Source organism: Pinus tabuliformis, chromosome 5_1, assembly GCF_031772625.1.
Source record: "Pinus tabuliformis cultivar Carrire ecotype Pingquan chromosome 5_1, CPIR1, whole genome shotgun sequence".
NCBI classification, from domain to species: domain Eukaryota; kingdom Viridiplantae; phylum Streptophyta; class Pinopsida; order Pinales; family Pinaceae; genus Pinus; species Pinus tabuliformis.
In genome coordinates this window covers 882,292,360-882,312,955 of record NC_142305.1, presented here as the reverse complement: position 1 = coordinate 882,312,955, position 20,596 = coordinate 882,292,360, and the positions used below count along the sequence as shown (strand labels likewise).

The window sequence follows — 20,596 nt, the reverse complement described above, 5'->3', positions numbered from 1 at the left end:
ACAGGGGCTTCCAGATCCTCTAGATCTTCTTCTTCAACAAATCTTGGGAATTTTGTAGCCACATTGATGATTTCCGCCAGGTTTGCACCCCCAGGACTCTTGTATAGATTCCTGAAGTGAGTGGTGCCCAAGTTAGAGAGCTTATTGAAAGTATCAGCTTGTCCTCCCTCAGGTAGTGGCAGGTTCCATATGGTATTCGCCACTTTCCTTCCCTTGGCAAAATTGTGAAAAAATTTGGAGTTCTCATCCCCCGCCTTTAGCCAAATGGCTCTACTACGAAGTCTGATTGATTCCTCCCTGCCCTTGAGAATAATATTCTTCTGATATTCCAATTCCACCAGTCGAGCCTTGTCATCCTGAGTGAGGAAACCAAGGTTTCTTTCGTCCGTAAGGTTATATAATTCATTTTCCACCTTAGTGAGCTGCTCATCTTCATTCTTCTTTTTTGCCTTTGCCCAGTTTATGACCAAATGTTTTAATTCTGTGAGGTTTTTTACGAATCCCCTAGCCATCGTGGATTCTCTGTCGATAGGATGATCCCTCCAGAAAGATGAAATAAGTGCTGTGAAACTGGGGTCTTGTAGCCACACATGATTAAATTTGTATGGCGCTTTAGGCTTCTGATCAGGTCCGCGAATTTCCAAAGCTATGGGAGAATGGTCGGAAATGCCCCCAGTACTAACCCACTGCTTGAATGAATGCAGCCGATGGATCAGGGGCTCTTTCATGAGAAATCTGTCCAATCTTCTGGCCAAAGCAGCTTCCCCCGTCCTTCTATTTCTCCAAGTAGGCTGCAACTTTTGTACTGGGGTATCAATGAAGTCATGCTGCTCCAATAATTGACTCATGTAGTTTGTGATGGGGTCAATCTGGGCTGCCTCACCCCATGATTCATTGAAACCCAGTGAGAAATTCAGGTCCCCCCCGATGATGGTGTGCTCAAGTGAAAGAAAATTGCAGCTGAACAGATTTCTCCAGAATTCTTCCCTCTGCTGGCAGGGTCCATATATGTTGATAATGCGGAGGGGGAGCCCGAGATCAATAGAGATGATGTCTGCACCCATGAAACCCCGTCCGCCCCAAGATGATAACAGCTTAATCGAGGTAGGGTTAATACCGAGAGCTAAACCCCCCGACCTACCAGTGGCATCCATAGCTGTGAATTGCCATTTAGCCCCTACAGAGGCTAGGGTGCGAGAGCATTGCTCTGCAGGTCCAAGAGTTTCTTGGAGCAATATGATATCCGGATTCTCGACCTCAAAAAGTCGTTTTAAGGCAAGCTTTTTTGGGGCGCTTGCCATCCCCCTACAATTGAAAGAGATGATTTTCATGGGGGCCCTTCCTTGAAGGGGTTCGATGCTCTAAGGACCCCTAAAATGGTGGCTTGTCGCCCAGCAGCAACTTCTGCACCCGCAAGTTGGATAGCTTTGTTAAGGTTTGATTTTCGGCCTCGGGTGGTATGAGCTCCAATATCCGGAGGTACGATGCCTAATCCAGCACAGGATTCAGATGCCCCTGGGCGGGGTGCCCGGGGTCGGAGGGAGTAGGGGTGTGATGAGGATGACCGGGACGATATGGGGGGCGAGGGAGGAGAAATGGAGAGAGGCAGGGAGGGAGGGGCAGATGATATCAATGGGGGAGGAGGGGGAATATCACAATGAGCCATTGAACATGCAGTCGAATCAATGAACACAGGAGAGGTAGATGAAGTAGAATGAGAGAAAGAAAAATTTCCCGAAACCTTTGCAGCTGCAGGAGGCTCATTCGCTTTTGTAGGTGCACCCCTTGAATCCATAGCAGGCTTTTTCTGAGTTGTTGGTGGAGGAGTATTCCTTGGAGAAGGCGACGACGATGTGTTTGCCCTGACTGAGTCCTGTGGAGGTCGATGAGATTCTCTGTTCTGACTGATGATTAATGGGCAATCCTTATAAACATGACCAATTTGATGACAGTAATTGCATCTGAAGGGGACTCCTTCATAGTCCAGTATCTGCGTTCGGCTGCAATTACCCCATCTCAGATTCATTTTGCCAACGAGGCCTTCTCTGGTGTCCAAATGTACCAAAATTCTGGCCAGGAGCTTATCACTTGATTTCTTGAAAGATCTGTCATGTTCAAGATATGTTCCCAGAGCATTGCCAATCTTGATAAAGGTCTCCTCCTGCCAATATTGAAGAGGTAATCCAGGCAAGCGAACCCAGATAGGTCCGGCTCCTATCTGCTCCCGCTCCGGGTCGAACAAAGGGTTCCATCTCTTCAGGAGTACAGGGGCCATTTCGATATGCCAATACTGGGCTAGGACGGCGTTAGTATGCTCTTCTTTTGCAAAATATAGAGAGAACCAGCCTCTGGGAAGCCTCTCCACTTCAGGCAGCTCTGAAAACATATCGCCCCAGATCTCTTTTACCCACGATTTCAACCGCTCGGCTGTGAAAATGCGCCCTCTCACATGACCTACGAGGGTCGTTTGTGCTAGTGCCATGGATTCTGCAAAATTTGCAGGATCTCCGAAGGTTACCGATATATCCTTTGTAACTTCTCTGATACACTTCGTCTTTTTTGATCGCGGAGCGGTTGGATGATCCACTAGTGGGTTTGATGACCCGCTCTCCACCGAGGGTTTGATTGGATGAGGATGAATGGCAGGTGTGTCGAAACAGCCCGAGGGCCGAATGTCCACGGTATTCAGAGAAGGCTGCCTCGGCTGACCATAATCCCGAGGGCGGCTAGAAGGATCAGCTTCAGCGGAGGTCGATGCAGGTACCGCAGATTTGGGATGGTCGGCCCGAGCTCCCGCGCGATCGATGATAGGAGTGCTAACGGATGAGGTGATGGCTGGATTTGCCTCAACCCTGGTGTTTAATGAAGCAGAGAGATCGATTCTGTGGGGAGGGGAGGGAAGATTGATATCAAAATCCTCGGGCAGGTAGGATGAAAGGAGGGGAGCAGTACCAGGCGAAAGAGGGGGGGCCTCCAAGGCAAGCGAGGAAGGCGATCCTAGCAGGTTTGCCGCCGGAATGGATTGCTGGACGGCGGGACCAGGAACAGGCTGAGCAGAATGCAAATTAGGGTTCCCAAAAATGGTGAAGTCTTCGAGTGGGTCCGCAGTATAATCCACTAGCTCCAAATCCTCGGTATTCTCCATGCCGGTCAAACTGTCAGGTTAATGCCTTGGGCGCAGCAGTGACTGATTACTGTGTGTAAATGCCATGGTTGTCATTTCGTCCATCTTTGCTGGACGGCGGGACCAGGAACAGGCTGAGCAGCCAACTTCCCATTCCTTCAACAATTTTTCAGGGCTTGGGTTCCTTGGACTAACGATGTACTGTAATATTCCTAATTAGCTATGGCTAAGTGGAATATTCGATTTTGCTCAATTTTGCCTTCTATAGTTATTTGTAAATAAAAAGGCGAGGAAAAGGGGACATAACTCACTTTTAGAATAAAAGTCACTTCCTAGTAGCATAACGTTGTGACTTAAAGGGGAACCAAGGGGGCCAAAGGACCATGCAGAGATGGCGTCCATGCGGACACTTGGAGGGACTGCGCAGATGGGATAAGGAACACGTGGCAAGAAAAGATTACGTTGGAGAAGGTGAGCCTTGGGATTGAGAGAGGCCAATGCTATAAAGGAGAGAGGAGCCTTCTCATTTTGGCATTCAGTTATGAGCATTGGAGCTAGTCACTTCGACTTGGAACACACTGGCTGTTTAGCCTGTCTACAACACTGTTTAGTGCACTGAGTGTCTCTGATCGGAGATCTCACCCTTAGCCCCGGGGGACTTCGAGTGCCTACTCGGGCAAGGTAGTTTCAGCAGTCTTTTTGGCAGTAGTTTGATCTTTGGCATTGAGGTGGCGCTGAGCATTGGAGGACTGCACAGTCTTGAGAGAGAGGGACGCAGTTCTTCTGGGGGCAGTTCCGGATTAGGGGTTTGTGGAGGATTTGAGCTGGGAGAGTGAGCAAGAGATTAGCTCTTGCATATTGGAGGAGTTTGGCAGAGTTTTGGGCAGTATTTTGGAGGATTCTACTCAATGGCAGCGCAGAGCCTTGAGGGATTGCGTGATTCCCCAAGGGGGCGATTTTCGGGGGTCGGCCATTTCAGAAAAGCTTTCTGGGTTTTTCTGGGTTTTCTGAGTAGAGGCTGATTCCAGAGTTTTAGAATTTTTTGAGGGGAACAGCCCCAAATCCTCATTTGATTTCCAGCAGTCGCAGTAGCACGGTAGTTCTCCAGTAGCATCCACGTAGTTCAGAGAGAGGCCATTCCTTTGCTATTCTGAGTGTATTTCTTCACTTGCCTGGTGCAAGTCGAGGTGCCATCTTTCTGATCACCTCCTGTACTCATTCCATTACTCAGTATAATAAAATGGCTTAGCATTTCTCTCTGCATTTCTCGAGTATCTGCTTATATTTCATGTTTACATTATTATATGTTGCACCACTATTATTTTTATCATTTTGAGCTTCCCGGTTATTATATCATTTGTGCGTATTTGGTTGGAGTTTATTGGGGTTTTGGGGAATATCTCTGAAATGGGATATTACAGTGGTATCAGAGCATAGATTTGGCTCAGCCTGTGGAGCTAGCAATCTATGACACCGGGGGAAAAACCCTACATTTGTTACAGAGGTAGAAGATACAGAGACACTGGGCGTAGGTTGGAGAACACCTACGGAGAGGGAGACTGTGTTCTGGTGGTGGACGCAGAACAGGAGGAGCCTGTGGTGGATGTAGAACAAAAGGAGCCTGGGGTGGACGCAGAGCAGGAGGATTGGCAGATGAGGATGGGAAGAGATTTGCGAACATGCTCCTTAAATCAGTGCAGGATCTGTTGAGGCAGATCGAGGTGATGGGGCAGAGATTCACGATAGTGGATGCTAGACAGCGTGAGAACCCAAGGGTTTTCCATGTTGGTGAGGGATCGGGTACATCCCACCATTTTCCAGAGCAGGGTGCTGCTCAGCATGATATTACTTCGCAGATAGCCTCACATGCCGCTACACGCTCTACCATGCCCACTTTCCTAGGAGCAGACACGGGGGCCGAAGCCCAGCAGGAGGCAGAGCTCGGTCATATGGGCGATTATTTTGCAGAGTACCAGGCCTATGGGCAGGAGTTCGGGGATGCTCTCTCATTCAGAGACTTTGTTCAACTCCAGCGGGATAGTAGACCCCGCAACCATCACAGAGGACATCGGCATTATCACGATGGAGACACCCACCGCACAGCTAGTAGGTTACACTTGCCTATGTTTGATGGTTCATCAAATAGTTTGGCAAGGTCTTGGGTGGAGAAGCTGGACATCTATTTCCAGCTTAACCAGATGTCGGAGGCAAAGGCCATAAAGGTGGCGACATTACATTTGGATGGTGAGGCCTAGGATTGGTGGTTCCATGAAATGGTTACACTTGGACACTCCTCAGTGATGACATATGTCGAGTTCACCAGGAGACTGATGGAGAGGTTTGACCGGAGGGATTCGGAACAACACTTTGTAGAGCTAACGAGGCTCAAACAGACGGGGAGCCCAGAGACCTACATTGCAGACTTCTTGAGGATTTTAGTGATGGTGCCAGATCTATCCACGACACGGAGGATGTACATGTTTGTTGAGGGGTTAACAGTGCCACTTCGGGGTCTAGTCAGATCCACTAGACCAGCCACACTCCAGGATGCTATCAGTAGGACCTAGGACTTACAGGATGCCTTACCCAGGACCCGGACACCTTACTCCCAGAGACAGGCTTTCCAGCCTAAGGGGAAGGATGTGAGGATTCCGCCTCCGAAAGGGAATCCAGGACGAGCACAGATCGATGACGATGCCAGGAGGGAGTTGAAGAAGAGGTGGTTGTGCTTTACCTGCTAGGAGTCGTGGGCACCAGGACATAGATGTGTTGCTGGCAAAGCACATTTTATTGAGGTCTTCTCCGAGAGGAGCGGGGAGGAGGATGAGGAGGATGATGTGGAGGCAGGAGATAGTCATGTCGTGCAGGGTCCCTTGCCACCTCCACCACCAGCAGCAGGTGGTGCAGCTTTTGCACCTATTGGAGGAGCCCTTGCAGCATTGTGAGGAGTTCCCAAGTATTTGACGCTACGCGTACGGGGGACAGTACGTGGCCAATGAGTATCAGTTTTGGTTGACAGTGGGGCCACCCACAACTTCATCGATGCACAGATGGTTGAGCGGAGAGGTATACAGACAGAGAGCTTCGATGGATTCTCAGTTTTGGTCCCAGGCGATTAGACCATGGCGTGTGCTCGTTATGTTCCAGAGTTATCAGTAACGATGGGCACCTACACACTGACTGACCACTTCTTTGTGGTCAATATCCTGGACACCAACATAGTACTGGGTGTTCAGTGGCTTATCACTCTAGGGAAGGTCACTACAGATTGGAAGGCCCTAGAGATGGAGTGGGATGATGAGAAGATAGGGAGGCATGCGAAGATACAGGGACAACACACGTATCCGCCTCAGACTGTTTCAGCTCATCAGATGGAGGCAGTGTTCCGGAAGGGAGACATAGAGTAGGCAGTGGAGCTGTGTGCATCAGAGGCAGGGACTACAAGGCAGATAGTGCACCCGGAGATACAGTCCATCCTTGATCGGTATGCCACGGTATTTGGGGAGATTCCCCCAGGACAGCCACCGGACCGGGGGTTTGAGCACACCATTGATCTTGAGCAGGGCATACAGGCAGTGATTACTACCCCCTATAGGCATCCCAAGGCCTATCGGGATGAGATTGAGCAGGCCATTCAGGAGTTGCTGGCTCTTGGGCATATTCGGTCGAGCACGAGTCCTTTTGCTTTTTTCGTAGTGTTGGTGAAGAAGAAGGATGACACATTGAGGATGTGAATTGACTATAGGGCCCTGAACAAGAAGACACTGAAGAACAGGTACCCCATACCTAGGATTGATGAGTTAATGGATGAGTTGAGAGGAGCATGGTTCTTCTCGAAGATTGATTTGAGATCTGGGTACCATCAGATTCGCGTGAGGGAACAGGACATTCCCAAGACCGCCTTCAGGTGTCACAATGGGCACTTTGAGTTTTTGGTGATGCCCTTCGGGCTAACCAACGCCCCAGCTACATTCTAGTCTTGCATGAATCACATCTTCCGCAGTCACTTAAGGAAGTTTGTGTTGGTGTTCTTTGATGATATCCTCATCTACAGCAAGACTTGGGAGGAGCATCTCCAGCACATTGAGACAGTATTGCGCATCTTGGAGGAGCAACAGTTCTATGCCAAGCTCTCCAAGTGTGAGTTTGGGTTGACGGAGATGTTATACTTGGGACACATCATAGGGGTGGACGGAGTGAGGGTCCACGAGGAGAAGATCAGGGCCATCAGAGATTGGCCGGAGCCGAGAAACGTGACAGAACTTCGAGGATTCATTGGCATTTGTACTTACTACCGGAAGTTCGTCAAGGGTTTCTCACAGCTTGCTGCACCCTTGACAGATTTGATGAGGAAGGGGGCATTCAGTTGGTCGGATACAACGCAACGAGCCTTTGACAGGCTCAAGGAGGTTATGAGCAGCTGCCCAGTGCTTGTATTGCCGGATTTTACGCAGCCATTTGTTTTGGAGTGTGATGCGTCGGGAGAGGCGATCAACGCAGTGTTGATGCAGGGAGGTCACCCTATAGCCTTTGAGAGCCCAAGATCCTTCCGCCCGAGAGGTTGTATTCTATATACGACAAGGAGATGTTGGCCATCATGCATGCATTGGCCAAGTACCGGCAGTATTTGGTGGGTAACAGGTTCAGGGTGAGGACTGATCACAACAGTCTCAAGTTCTTTTTGGAGCAGAAGCAGTTACAGGAGAGGCAGCAGAAGTGGATCAGTAAGATCCAAACGTATGACTTTGACATTGAGTATGTCAAGGGTAAGAACAACGTGGTAGCAGATGCCCTTTCACGTAGACCAGCCACATTGTCTCTTATGAGCTTGGACGCAGACTGGAGGGCTCGACTCCTAGTAGAGTACTCCAAGGATAGATTTGCATGTGAGGTTCTGGATGGGTAGGTGGTGGATGACAAGTACAGGGTGGTCGATGAGATCATCTATTACAGGGACTGGATCTTCTTGACTGAGGGATCTCAGCTCAAGAAGAAGATATTTTAGGCATCACATGATTCACCATTGGCAGGGCATCAGGGGTTTACCAAAACCTACAGGGCCATTAGAGAGAGGTTCTCATGGAAAGGCTTCAAGGAGGACGTACTCCAACATGTCCGAGAGTGCGATGTTTGCTAGAGGAACAAGGGGGAGATGAACCATCCAGCAGGACTATTGTAGCCTCTTCCCATTCCGGAGGGGAAATGGGAGTGTATTTCGATGGACTTCATCACAGGGTTGCCCATGGTACAGGGCAAGGATTGCATCTTTGTTGTCGTTGATCGGCTGACAAAGTATTCACACTTTTTCACCATATCCGCACACTACATAGCAGCGCAGGTGGCCGAGCTGTTCTTCAGAGAGATTTCAGGCTACATGGTCTTCCCAAGACCATCACCAGTGACAGGGACAGCCGTTTCATGGGCGGATTTTGGCAGGAGCTTTTCCGGTTGGTGGGGACGGAGTTGACACCGAGTACCAGTTATCACCCACAAACGGACGGACAGACAGAGATAGTTAACAAGTGGCTGGAGGGCTACTTGCGTAACTATGTCAGTGGGCAGCTGCGAGCGTGGCTGAAGTGGCTGCATTTGGGGGAGTACTGCTACAACACTACACATCACATGTTCATTGGTATGTCACCATTCTATGCTTTGTATGGATATCACCCCTTATCTTTTGCTGACGTGATGTTTGGTGCTAGCAAGGCTCCGAGAGCCAAGATTTGGATCCAAGAGAGTTAGGATATTCTCCGAGCTTTCGAGGATAATATGGCTACAACGCAGAACCAACAGAAGCTGTATGCCGACAGGGGTCGGGTGGAGAGACAGTTCAAGGTAGGGGACTTGGTCTACCTACGATTACATCCATATCGACGGTCGTCACTAAAGTAGAAGGGGGTTGAGAAGCTCAAGCCCCCTTCTAGCAAGTATGGGATGCTTGGGTTATTAGTTGGTCTTGTAAATCAAGCATGTAATTTGCAGAATTGTACTACACGTTGCAAGTGTCGGCTCATCGCTTATGGCTCCGAAGAACAAAGGTGAAGGAGAAGGAAGGGTGACTTATCAGACACTTGTAAGTGCAGACAAGGTAGAAAGAAGTTGAAGGTTATTTTCATGCTTTTGGAGGACCAAAAGCTCCTCAGTGAGGAGGATTGATCCAGGTGGTTCCAGACACATGCAGAGGTCCTGGAGGACTTAGAAAGGGTGAAAATTCAAAGTGGTCAAATTGCTCCCAAACTAGCACCAGATCGAAGTGCTCGTCGCCTTGATTCCAATGGTGCGAACGACACTCAAATCCGAGCTCGTATGGTGGAGATAGAGCCAGTCAAAGTTAGGCAGTGGGCCAGGTTTAAGTGTCCTACAAATTCACCGTCAACCGGCGTGGGAACTTAGCTCCTAAGAGCGAGCGAAATTGTTGCCTCTTTAATTTGTCTAATATCTCTTATATTAGACAAAATAAAAAATGACCCATTATATATATGTATGTAAGTATATATGGGGGGGTTGGGGAGGGCGGGCCATGTCCTCCGCAACCCCCCCCCCCCACCAAACCATCAAACCCGCGCCACCCCTAAAACCATTAATGAGCCCGCTACCCCACCCCCCCAAACCATTGAGTCCGCCACCCTCCCCCCCAAACCATGCATATATAAAAAAAAAAATTTAATTTTTAAATGGGCCGACAGGCTGTGACCCCCGCCGGCCCCAACCGCCACACAATTATACAACCGCATATTGTTATAACACATTTAAAACAAACCGGGGTGGGCGGGTCACCTTCGGTGGACTTGGCGCACACCCAACCACCATACGCCCCCACTTAATGACATCGACCGCATTAAATAATGGAGACGGCGAGGATTGAATCCACCCGGTGCACGTGGGCTACCCCCACCAGGCAGCCCCATGTGGCAGCACACTTAAACGTGCCCACCAAAACCGTTTCACACCAACACAACGATTACAACCCACCCCGCTATGCAAAACCGTGTACCATATATGTAACAACGGTTACCAAAAACTCCGTGCCAATTTTGTAATAGGAAAAACAAACGCCAATTTTGGCATGGGCGCGATTTGATCCCCCAACCCCAAGCTTTTCATTGCCAAATTTTACCATTGGCCCAACGGCCTTTTCGTTGATATCTCTGCCCGAAAACATTTAAAAACCTTCCTCACTCATTTGCATGGGGGAGAACGGAGGCGCCAAATGGAGGAACGGAACGGAAGAGAGGTGTGACAATGCAGAGGGGTCCGCCTTGGGCACGGAAATGAAGGAAAATTCCCAGAATATTCTAGGGAATATTCTCATGCAGATTCTTTGAGGAATCTTTAAGATTCCTTGGGAGGTAAAAATTCATTTTGTCAGAATGTAATCAAGTTTACAGTCATTTTTCTCAGATTTTCGCAGGGAATACAATGGCGAGGTCGGATTCGCCTTTTGAGCAGTGGATTTGCAAATTCCTAGCAGAGGAGAATCTTCGAGAATCTTGAGGGAATCTTCCAGATTCCTTGGAGGCTAAAATTTCCCAAATCCACAATGCAACCAACTTTATACTCATTCTTGTCAGAATTTCGCAAGGAATTCAATGGCTAGATCAATTTTCTGATTTGAGTTGCAGATCTCCAATCAACCCAGAGGAGGGAATCTTTTGAGAATCGCAAGGGAATCTAAAAGATTCCTACAGGCCCAGATTTTTCCAGTGTCAGAATTCGACAAATGGATAGTCGATTTTACACTTCTCGATGACACAAATTCAGTGGTGCAGTCAGTTTTTGTAGTTGAGCCTTCTATTTTTCGGCCATTTTTCAGATTGGAGTGACAGTGTCAAATTTCAGAGTGTGGATAGTCGATTCTATGCCATTTGACTCCACGATTTCGATGGTGCATTCAGATCCAGCAACTGAGTAATCTATTCTTCAGCGAGCATCAGAGTTGAGGTATATGATGTGCTGTTGTCATGTACTTCTTTGATCATTTGATGTGAGATGTACTATGTTGTTTCAATTCCTGCTTGTTGTATGATGCGAAATCTTTGTGTCTATTTCATATGAGATGTATTCATCATGGATTGTTATGTATGTTTTGATTGAGATCCCTTTGTTGCCATGATGGCGGGATACTCATTGTCACCATGGGTGTTTTGGTTGAGATCTGTTTGATGCCATGATGGCGGGATACTCATTGTCACCATGTATAAGATTGTAATATCCCGTTTCAGAGATATTCTCCAAAAACCCAAGTAAACTCCAACCAAATACACACAAATAATATAATAACTGGGAAACTCAAAATGATAAAGATAACAGTGGTGTAATATGTAATAATGTAAACATGAGATATAAGCAGATACTCGAGAAATGCAGAGAGAAATGCTAAGCCATTTTATTATACTGAGTAATGGAATGAGTACAAGAGGTGATCAAAAGGATGGCACCTCAACTTGCGCCAGGCAAGTGAAGAAATACACTCAAAATAGCAAAGGAATGGTCTCTCTTTGAACTGTGTGGATGCTGCTGGAGAACTGTCGTGCTGCTGCTACTACTGGAAATCAAATAAGGATTTGTGGTTGTTACCCTCTTCAGAAAATGTTGAAACTCTGGAATCCGCCTCACTTAGAAAACCCAAAAAATCCTAGAAAGATTTCCTGAAATAGCTGACCCCCGAAAATCGCCCCCTTGGGGAATCACGCAATCCCTCAAGGCCCTTCGCTGCCACTGAGTAGAATCCTCCAAAATACTGCCTGGAACTCTGCCAAACTCCTCCAATATGCAAGAGCTGATCACTTGCTTAATATCCCAGCTCAACTCCTCCACAAACCCCCAATCTGGAACTGCCTCCAGAAGAACTGCGTCCCTCTCTCTCAAGATTGCACAGTCCTCCAATGCTCAGCTCCACCTCAATGCCAAAGATCGAAACTACTGCAAAAAGACTGCTGAAAATACCTTGCCCGAGTAGGCACTCGAAGTCCCCCGGGGCTAAGGGTGAGATCTCCGAACGGAGACACTCGGCGCACTAAACAGTGCTGCAGACAGGGTAAAAAACCAACGTGCTCCAAGTTGAAGTGACTAGCTCAAATGCTCATAATCGAATGCCAAAATGAGGAGGCTCCTCTCTCCTTTATAGCATTGGCCTCTCTCAATCCCAAGGCTCACCTCCCCCAACGTAATCTCCTCTTGCGACGTGTTCCTTTTCCCATCTGCGTAGTCTCTCCAAGTGTCTGCATGGGCCCCATCTCTGCGTGGTCCTTTGGCCCCCTTGGCTCCCCTTTAAGTCACAACGTTGTGCTACTAGGAAGTGACTTTTTATTCTAAAGTGAGTTATGTCCCCTTTTCCTCACCTTTTTATTTATAAATAACTATAGAAGGAAAAATTGAGCAAAAATTGAATATTCCAATTAGCCATGGCTAATTAGGAATATTACAGTCTCCCCTGGCAAAATGTTGCTTGTCCTCAAGTAACTGAAGTGATGGATGTTGCAAAATTTTCTCACTCTCCCAAGTGGCATCCTCATTCGGCAAATTCTTCCACCTCACCAAGAATTCCCGGATTGTCCTGTTCCGTAGCTGCCTCTCTCTGGTATCAATAATAGCCTCTGGCTGCAACACCAAATGCCCTCATCATCCGTGGTTGGTAGCTTATTTGTCACTATCACATGCTACCCCAATGGCTTCTTCAGGCATGATACATGAAAGATGTTATGAATTTTGCTGCCTTGGGGCAGCTCCAACTCATACGCAACCTGTCCAATCCTGCGTATCACCCTGTATGGCCCATAAAAGCGGGGCTTGAGCTTCTTAGCCCCCTTCTGCTTCAGTGACGACTGTCGGTATGGCTGTAATCGTAGGTAGACCAAGTCCCCTACCTCAAATTGTCTCTCCACCCGACCCCTGTCAGCGTATAGCTTTTGCTGGTTTTGCACTGTAGCCATATTATCTTTGAGAGCTCGGAGAATATCTTGACTCTCTTGGATCTAAATCTTGGCTCTCGGAGCCTTCTAACACCAAACATCATGTCAGCAAAAGATAAGGTATGGTATCCATACAAAGCATAAAATGGTGACATACCAATGGACGTGATTTGTAGTGTTGTAGCAGTACCCCCCCAGATGCAACCACTTCAGCCATGCTCACTGCTGCCCACTGACGTAGTTACGCAAATAGCCCTCCATCCACTTGTTAACTATCTCTGTCTGCCCGTCTGTCTGTGGGTGATAACTGGTACTCAGTGTTAACTCTGTCCACACCAACCGAAAAAGCTCCTACCAAAATCCGCCCATGAAACAGTTGTCCCTGTCACTGGTGATGGTCTTGGGAAGACCATGTAACCTGAAAATCTCTTTGAAGAACAACTCGGCCACCTGCGCTGCTATGTAGTGTGCGGATATGGCGAAAAAGTGTGATTACTTTGTCAGTTGATCAACGACGACAAAGATACAGCCTTTGCCTTGTACCGTGGGCAACCCTGTGATGAAGTCCATCGAAATACACTCCCATTTCCCCTCCGGAATGGGAAGAGGCTGCAATAGTCCTGTTGGATGGTTCATCTCCCCCTTGTTCCTCTGGCAAACATCGCACTCCCGGACATGCTGGAGTACGTCCTCCTTGAGGCCCTTCCATGAGAACCTCTCTCTAATGGCCCTGTAGGTTTTGGTAAACCCCTGATGACCTGCCAATGGTGAATCATGTGATGCCTGAAGTATCTTCTTCTTGAGCTGAGATCCCTCAGTCAAGAAGATCCGGTCCCTGTAGTAGATGATCTCATCGACCACCCTGTACCTGTCATCCGCCACTTGCCCATCCAAAACCTCACATGCAAATCTATCCTTGGAGTACTCTACTAGAAGTCGAGCCCTCCAGTCTGCGTCCAAGCTCATAAGAGACAACATGGCTGGTCTACGTGAAAGGGCATCTGCTACCATGCTGTTCTTACCCTTGACATACTCAATGTCAAAGTCATACGCTTGGATCTTACTGATCCACTTCTACTGCCTCTCCTGTAGCTGCTTCTGCTCCAAAAAGAACTTGAGGTTGTTGTGATCAGTCCTCACCCTGAACCTGTTACCCACCAAACACTGCCGATGTTTGGCTAATGCATGCATGATGGCCAACATCTCCTTGTCGTATATAGAATACAACCTCTCATGCAGAAGGAGCTTTCGGCTCTCAAAGGCTATAGGGTGACCTCCCTGCATCAACACTGCGTCGATCCCCTCTCCCGACACATCACACTCCAAAGCAAATGGCTGCGTAAAATCCGGCAATGCAAGCATTGGGCAGCCGCTCATAACCTCCTTGAGCCTATCAATGGGTCGCTGCGCTGCATCCGACCAACTGAATGCCCCCTTCCTCGTCAAATCTGTTAGGGGTGCAACAAGCTGTGAGAAACCCTTAACGAACTTTCGGTAGTAAGTGCAAATGCCAATGAATCCTCGAAGTTCTGTCACGTTTCGTGGCTCCGGCCAATCTCTGATGGCCCTGATCTTCTCCTCATGGACCCTCACTCCGTCCACCCCTATGATGTGTCCCAAGTATAACATCTCCGTCAAACCAAACTCACACTTGGAGAGCTTGGCATAGAATTGCTGCTCCTCCAAGATGCGCAATACTGTCTCAATGTGCTGGAGATGCTCCTCCCAAGTCCTGTTGTAAATGAGGATATCATCAAAGAATACCAACACAAACTTCCTTAAGTGACTACGGAAGATGTGATCCATGCAAGACTGAAATGTAGCTGGGGCATTGGTTAGCCTGAAGGGCATCACCAAAAACTCAAAGTGCCCATAGTGACAGCTGAAGGCGGTTTTGGGAATGTCTTGTTCCCTCACGCGAATCTGATGGTACCCAGATCTCAAATCAATCTTTGAGAAGAACTGTGCTCCTCTCAACTCATCCATCAACTCATCGATCCTGGGTATGGGGTACCTGTTCTTCAGTGTCTTCTTGTTCAAGGCCCTGTAGTCAATGCACATCCTCAATGTGTCGTCCTTTTTCTTCACCAACACCACGGAAGAAGCAAAAGGACTTGTGCTCGGCCGAATGTGCCTAAGAGCCAGCAACTCTTGAATGGCCTGCTTAATCTCATCTCGATAGGCCTTGGGATGCCTATAAGGGGTAGTAATCACTGCCTGTATGCCCTGCTCAAGCTTGATGGTGTGCTCAAACCCCTGGTCCAGTGGCTGTCCTGACGGAATCTCCCCAAATACTGTGGCATGCCAGTCAAGGATGGACTGTATCTCCGGGTGCACTGTCTACCCTGTAGTCCCTGTCTCTGAGGCACGCAGCTCCACTGCCCACTCTACGCCCCCCTTCCGAAAGACTGCCTCCATCCGATGAGTTGACACAGTCTGAGGCAAGCATGTGTGTTGTCCCCGTATCTTCTCATGCCTCCCTGTCTTCTCATCATCCCACTCCATCTCTAGGGCCTTCCAATCTGTAGTGACCTTCCCTAGAGTGATGAGCCACTAAACACCCAGTACTATGTTGGTGTCTGGAATATTGACCACGAAGAAGTGGTCAGTTAGTGTGTAGGTGCCCATCGTCACTGATAGCTCTGGAACATAACGAGCACACAACATGGTCTGATCTCCTAGGACCAAAACTGAAAATCCATCGAAGCTCTTTGTCGGTATACCTCTCCGCTCAACCATCTGTGCATCGATGAAGTTGTGGGTGGCCCCCATTGTCAACCAAGACTGATACTTGCTGGCCACGTACTGCCCCCCGTATGCGCAGTGTCAAATACTTGGGAACTCCTCGCAATGCTGTAAGGGCTCCTCCGGTAGGTGCAAAAGCTGCACCACCTACTGTGGGTGGTAGAGGCAGCAAGGGACCCTGCACGACATGACTATCTGCTGCCTCCACATCATCCTCGTCATCCTCTTCCTCGCTGCTCTCGGAGAAGGCCTCAATAAAATGTGCTTTTCCAGCATTACATCTATGTCTTGGTGCCCACGGCCACTGATAGGTGAAGCACAACCGCTTCTTCTTTAACTCCCTTCTGGCATCATCGTCAATCTGTCCTCGTCCTGGATTCCCCTTTGGAGGTGGAATCCTCACATCCTTCCCCTTAGGCTGAAAAGCCTGTCGCTGGGGGTAAGGTGTCCGGGTCCTGGGTAAGACACTGTGTAAGTCCCGGGTCCTGCTAATAGCATCCTGAAGTGTGGTTGGTCTAGCGAATTTGACTAGACCCCGAAGTGGCTCTACTAACCCCTCAACATACATGTAGATCCTCTGTGCCGTGGATAGATCTGGCACCATCACTGAAACCCTCGAAAAGTCCGCAATGTAGGTCTCTGGGCTCCCTGTCTGCTTGAGCCTCGTCAGCTCAGCAAAGTGCTGTTCCGAATCCCTCTGGTCAAACCTTTCCATCAATCTCTTGGTGAACTCGGCATACGTCGTCACTGTGGAATGCCCAAGTGTAACCATCCCATGGAACCACCAATCCTAGGCCTCACCATCCAAATGTAATGTCGCCACCTTGATGGCCTCTGCCTCTGACATCTGGTTAAGCTGGAAATAGATGTCCAACTTATCCACCCAAGACCTTGCCGAACTGTTTGATGACCCATCAAACGTAGGTAAGTGGAATCTACTAGCTGTGTGGTGGGTGTCTCCATCGTAATAATGCCGATGTCCTCTGTGATGGTCGCGAGGTCTACTATCTCGCTGGAGCTAAACAAAACTCTGAATGAAAGAGCATCCCTGAATTCCTACCCATAGGCCTGGTACTCTGCAAAATAATCGCCCATATGACCGGGCTCTACCTCTCGTTGGGCTCCGGCCCCCGTGTCTGCTCCTAGGAAAGTGGGCATGGTAGAGCATGTAGGGGCATGTGAGGCCATCTGCGGAGTAATATCATGCTGATTGGCACCCTGCTTTGGGAAATGGTGAGATGTACTCGATCCCTCACCAACGTGGAAACCCCGTGGGTTCTCATGCTGTCTAGCCTCCACTGCTATGAATCTTTGCCCCATCACCTCAATCTGCCTCGACAGATCCTGCACTTATTTGAGGATCATGTCCGCAAATCTCCTCCTGTCCTCATCTGCCATCGGATCCTCCTATTCTGCGTCAACTACAGGCTCCTTCTGTTCTGCATCCACCACAGGCTCCTCCTGTTCTGCGTCCACCACTGGAACACAGTCTCCCTCTCCATAGGTGTTCTCCAACCTATGCCCAGTGTCTTTGTATCTCCTACCTTTGTAACAGATGTAGGGTTTTTCCCCCGGTGTCATAGATTGCTAGCTCCACAGGCTGAGCCAGATCTATGCTCTGATACCACTGTAATATCCTGTTTCAGAGATATTCCCCAAAAACCCCAGTAAACTCCAACCAAATCGCACAAATAATATAATAATCGGGAAACTCAAAATGATAAAAATAACAGTGTTGCAATATGTAATAATGTAAACATGAGATATAAGCAGATACTCGAGAAACGCAGAGAGAAATGCTAAGCCATTTTATTATACTGAGTAATGGAATGAGTACAGGAGGTGATAAGAAGGATGGCACCTCGACTTGCACCAGGCAAGTGAAGAAATACACTCAGAATAGCAAAGGAATGGCATCTCTCTGAACTGCGTGGATGCTACTGGAGAACTACCATGCTGCTGCTACTGCTGGAAATCAAATAAGGATTTGGGGTTGTTCCCCTCAGAAAATGCTGAAACTCTGGAATTCACCTCTACTCAGAAAAGCCCAGAAAGCTTTCCTGAAATCACTGACCCCCGAAAATCGCCCCCTTGGGGAATCACGCAATCCCTCAAGGCCCTGCGCTGCCATTGAGTAGAATCCTCCAAAATACTGCCTGGAACTCTGCCAAACTCCTCCAATATGCAAGAGCTAATCCCTTGCTCAATATCTCAGCTCAACTCCTCCACAAACCCCCATTCCGGAATTGCCTCCAGAAGAACTGCGTCCATCTCTCTCAAGACTGCGCAGTTTTCCAATGCTTAGCTCCACCTCAATGCCAAAGATCTAAACTACTGCAAAAAGACTGTTGAAAATACCTTGCCCGAGTAGGTACTCGGAGTCCCCTGGGGCTAAGGGTGAGATCTCCGAATGGAGACACTCAGTGCTGCAGACAGGCTAAACAGCCAGCGTGCTCCAAGTCGAAGTGACTAGCTCAAATGCTCATTATCGAATGCCAAAATGAGGAGGCTCCTCTCTCCTTTATAGCATTGGCCTCTCTCAATCCAAAGGCTCACCTCCCCCAACGTAATCTCCACTTGCCATGTGTTCCTTTTCCCATCTGTGCAGTGTCTCCAAGTGTCTGCGTGGGCCCCATCTCTGCGTGGTCCTTTAGCCCCCTTGGCTCCCCTTTAAGTCACAATGTTGTGATACTAGGAAGTGACTTTTTATTCTAAAGTGAGTTATGACCCCTTTTCCTCACCTTTTTATTTATAAATAACTATAGAAGGCAAAATTGAGCAAAAATCGAATATTCCAATTAGCCATGGCTAATTAGGAATATTACAAAGATTATGTCACGCTAACAGGGGGTCTATTGTGAGCGATAGTTCTTGTAGCAGAACGTCTCTTGGAGAGACTTTGCCACTCATGTAGAGCGCATATGTCCTTATATGACAGAAAACATAGTCCATGGACATCTTCACCATTTCTAGCATTGAATGAAGTGGCCAACACCATCTTGACACTGGACCCAGAGACATAGTCCACACTGGACGAACTCCGTTATCAATGTCTCTTGTTTATGATTTGTTGATCGTCATTATTTTTCCATTTGCTTGAGCATGCATATATGTTCATTTATGCTCTTATAAAATGAAATTCTAATTACATCACGAAAGCAAAAGATTTTGGTTAAATCCGGAAGTTGAGTCAATCCGGACCACATTTCCAAGCATTCCCATTTCGAAAACTTGTACACATTTCATGCAACTTAGTCAACTATTTGCCGCCCAGTTCTTGGATCTCAGTAACAACTATTTTTTGAAGTTACTGCATTTCCTAAGTTTTGTGAACTGCAAGTTATCTGGGGGAGTTTCTTAAACTCAATCAACTATTGTAGAAATTAACTATCCTTGTCCTTTTATTCAATGTTCCACCAAGTTTTCAGGATGAGGAGGCGAGGAAGAAGGGATACACGGGAGTGACCTATGCAAAAGCTCCTTACCAATTTTTAGGAAACGTGGGGTGATGTCGGGGTCTTAAAAACTTATGAATATAAACTATATATCATTGAAATTTTAATATTTATAATGTAATTGTCTTTACCATTATATAATATATATAATATAACACTTACATCATGACGGATAAATGATAAATCAATGAATCATATAATTGAAACAAATTTAAAACGAAAAGAATGATATCGTATAATCATACAACATACACGTAAGTTACTAACAATGTACAATGAAAATAAAATTATAAATGTTTAAAGTTTAAACCATATCGATGTTCCAACTATGAACATTGAATACTGAATATTGAAATAAAATTATAAAAGTAAAGTCTGATACATCAAGAGTCAAGACTCAAGTCTAATATATCAAGATTCAAAATAAATTGAAGTCTACAACTAAAGTCTGAAACAAAAAAACAAATAAGTTAATAACATAAGAACATATCAAAAGATAAATGAGCATAATTACTCAAGGTAATGCCATGCTAGTCTGTCCATCCAACGGCTGCATGAATAAATCAGGATCAACCATGTCATCATCTGAATCAGAATCACTTGCATTCTCAAACATGCTAAGTGGCACACCAACCAACCCCATCTGTGTCTCATCAAGTCTCTCCTCCATATCTCGTTGTGCATCATCCTTTGGATCAACATCCCATCATGTTGCTAGTCCATTCAAATACTTAGGTGTCTTTGAAAAAATATTTGTTTCATTAAAAAACTTTCGAATTTTGTGCAAGGAAACGACCCCAGATGACCCCCTTTTGAGGATTCGACCCCAAAACTAGAGGAAACGACCCCTTCTGAGTTTCCTCCGTACTTTGTTTTTGGGAGCATGGGGAAATGATCCTCAGTCATCCCCAAGTCCCCGGAGCACAAGGGCGCTAGGAAACTCAACCCCCAGGTGGGGGGACGTGACCCCGTGGAACACTGCTTTTATTCAGTTCTTTCATACAAAAGTTTATGATGTAATCTTAGCACATACTACAAAGAAAAAGTAAATTGAAAGTCCAGACAACAAAATTATATTAGTTCTTATATGCATAATCAATTTGGGCGCTGAAGGTTATTTTTCATACCACTAATCGAGTTGTAGGTTGAATTAAAGCTACTCTTGGATAAGGACGAGAGCCCTCGAAGCAAGCAAAACGTAGCCTTTTGGAAACTCAACAATAAGTTTTCTTCATTCACGTTTCCGAACAACTATAAATGGAACTTTTCTAGTAATTCTCTTTTGAAATTTTAGTTTTGCGAAACGGTATGTTGTTTTTCAGTTTTATCCCTCGTGGCAATTGTACTCTGGGCAAGCTTGT

General features: G+C 47.2%; 1 protein-coding gene across 1 annotated transcript in view; it reads left to right on the top strand.

Annotated features, from left to right (window-relative positions):
• The window catches only part of LOC149167637 (UDP-Glycosyltransferase superfamily protein), a 248,101-nt gene that overhangs the window by 226,692 nt on the left and 813 nt on the right, over positions 1-20,596 (top strand). The window lies entirely within an intron of this gene.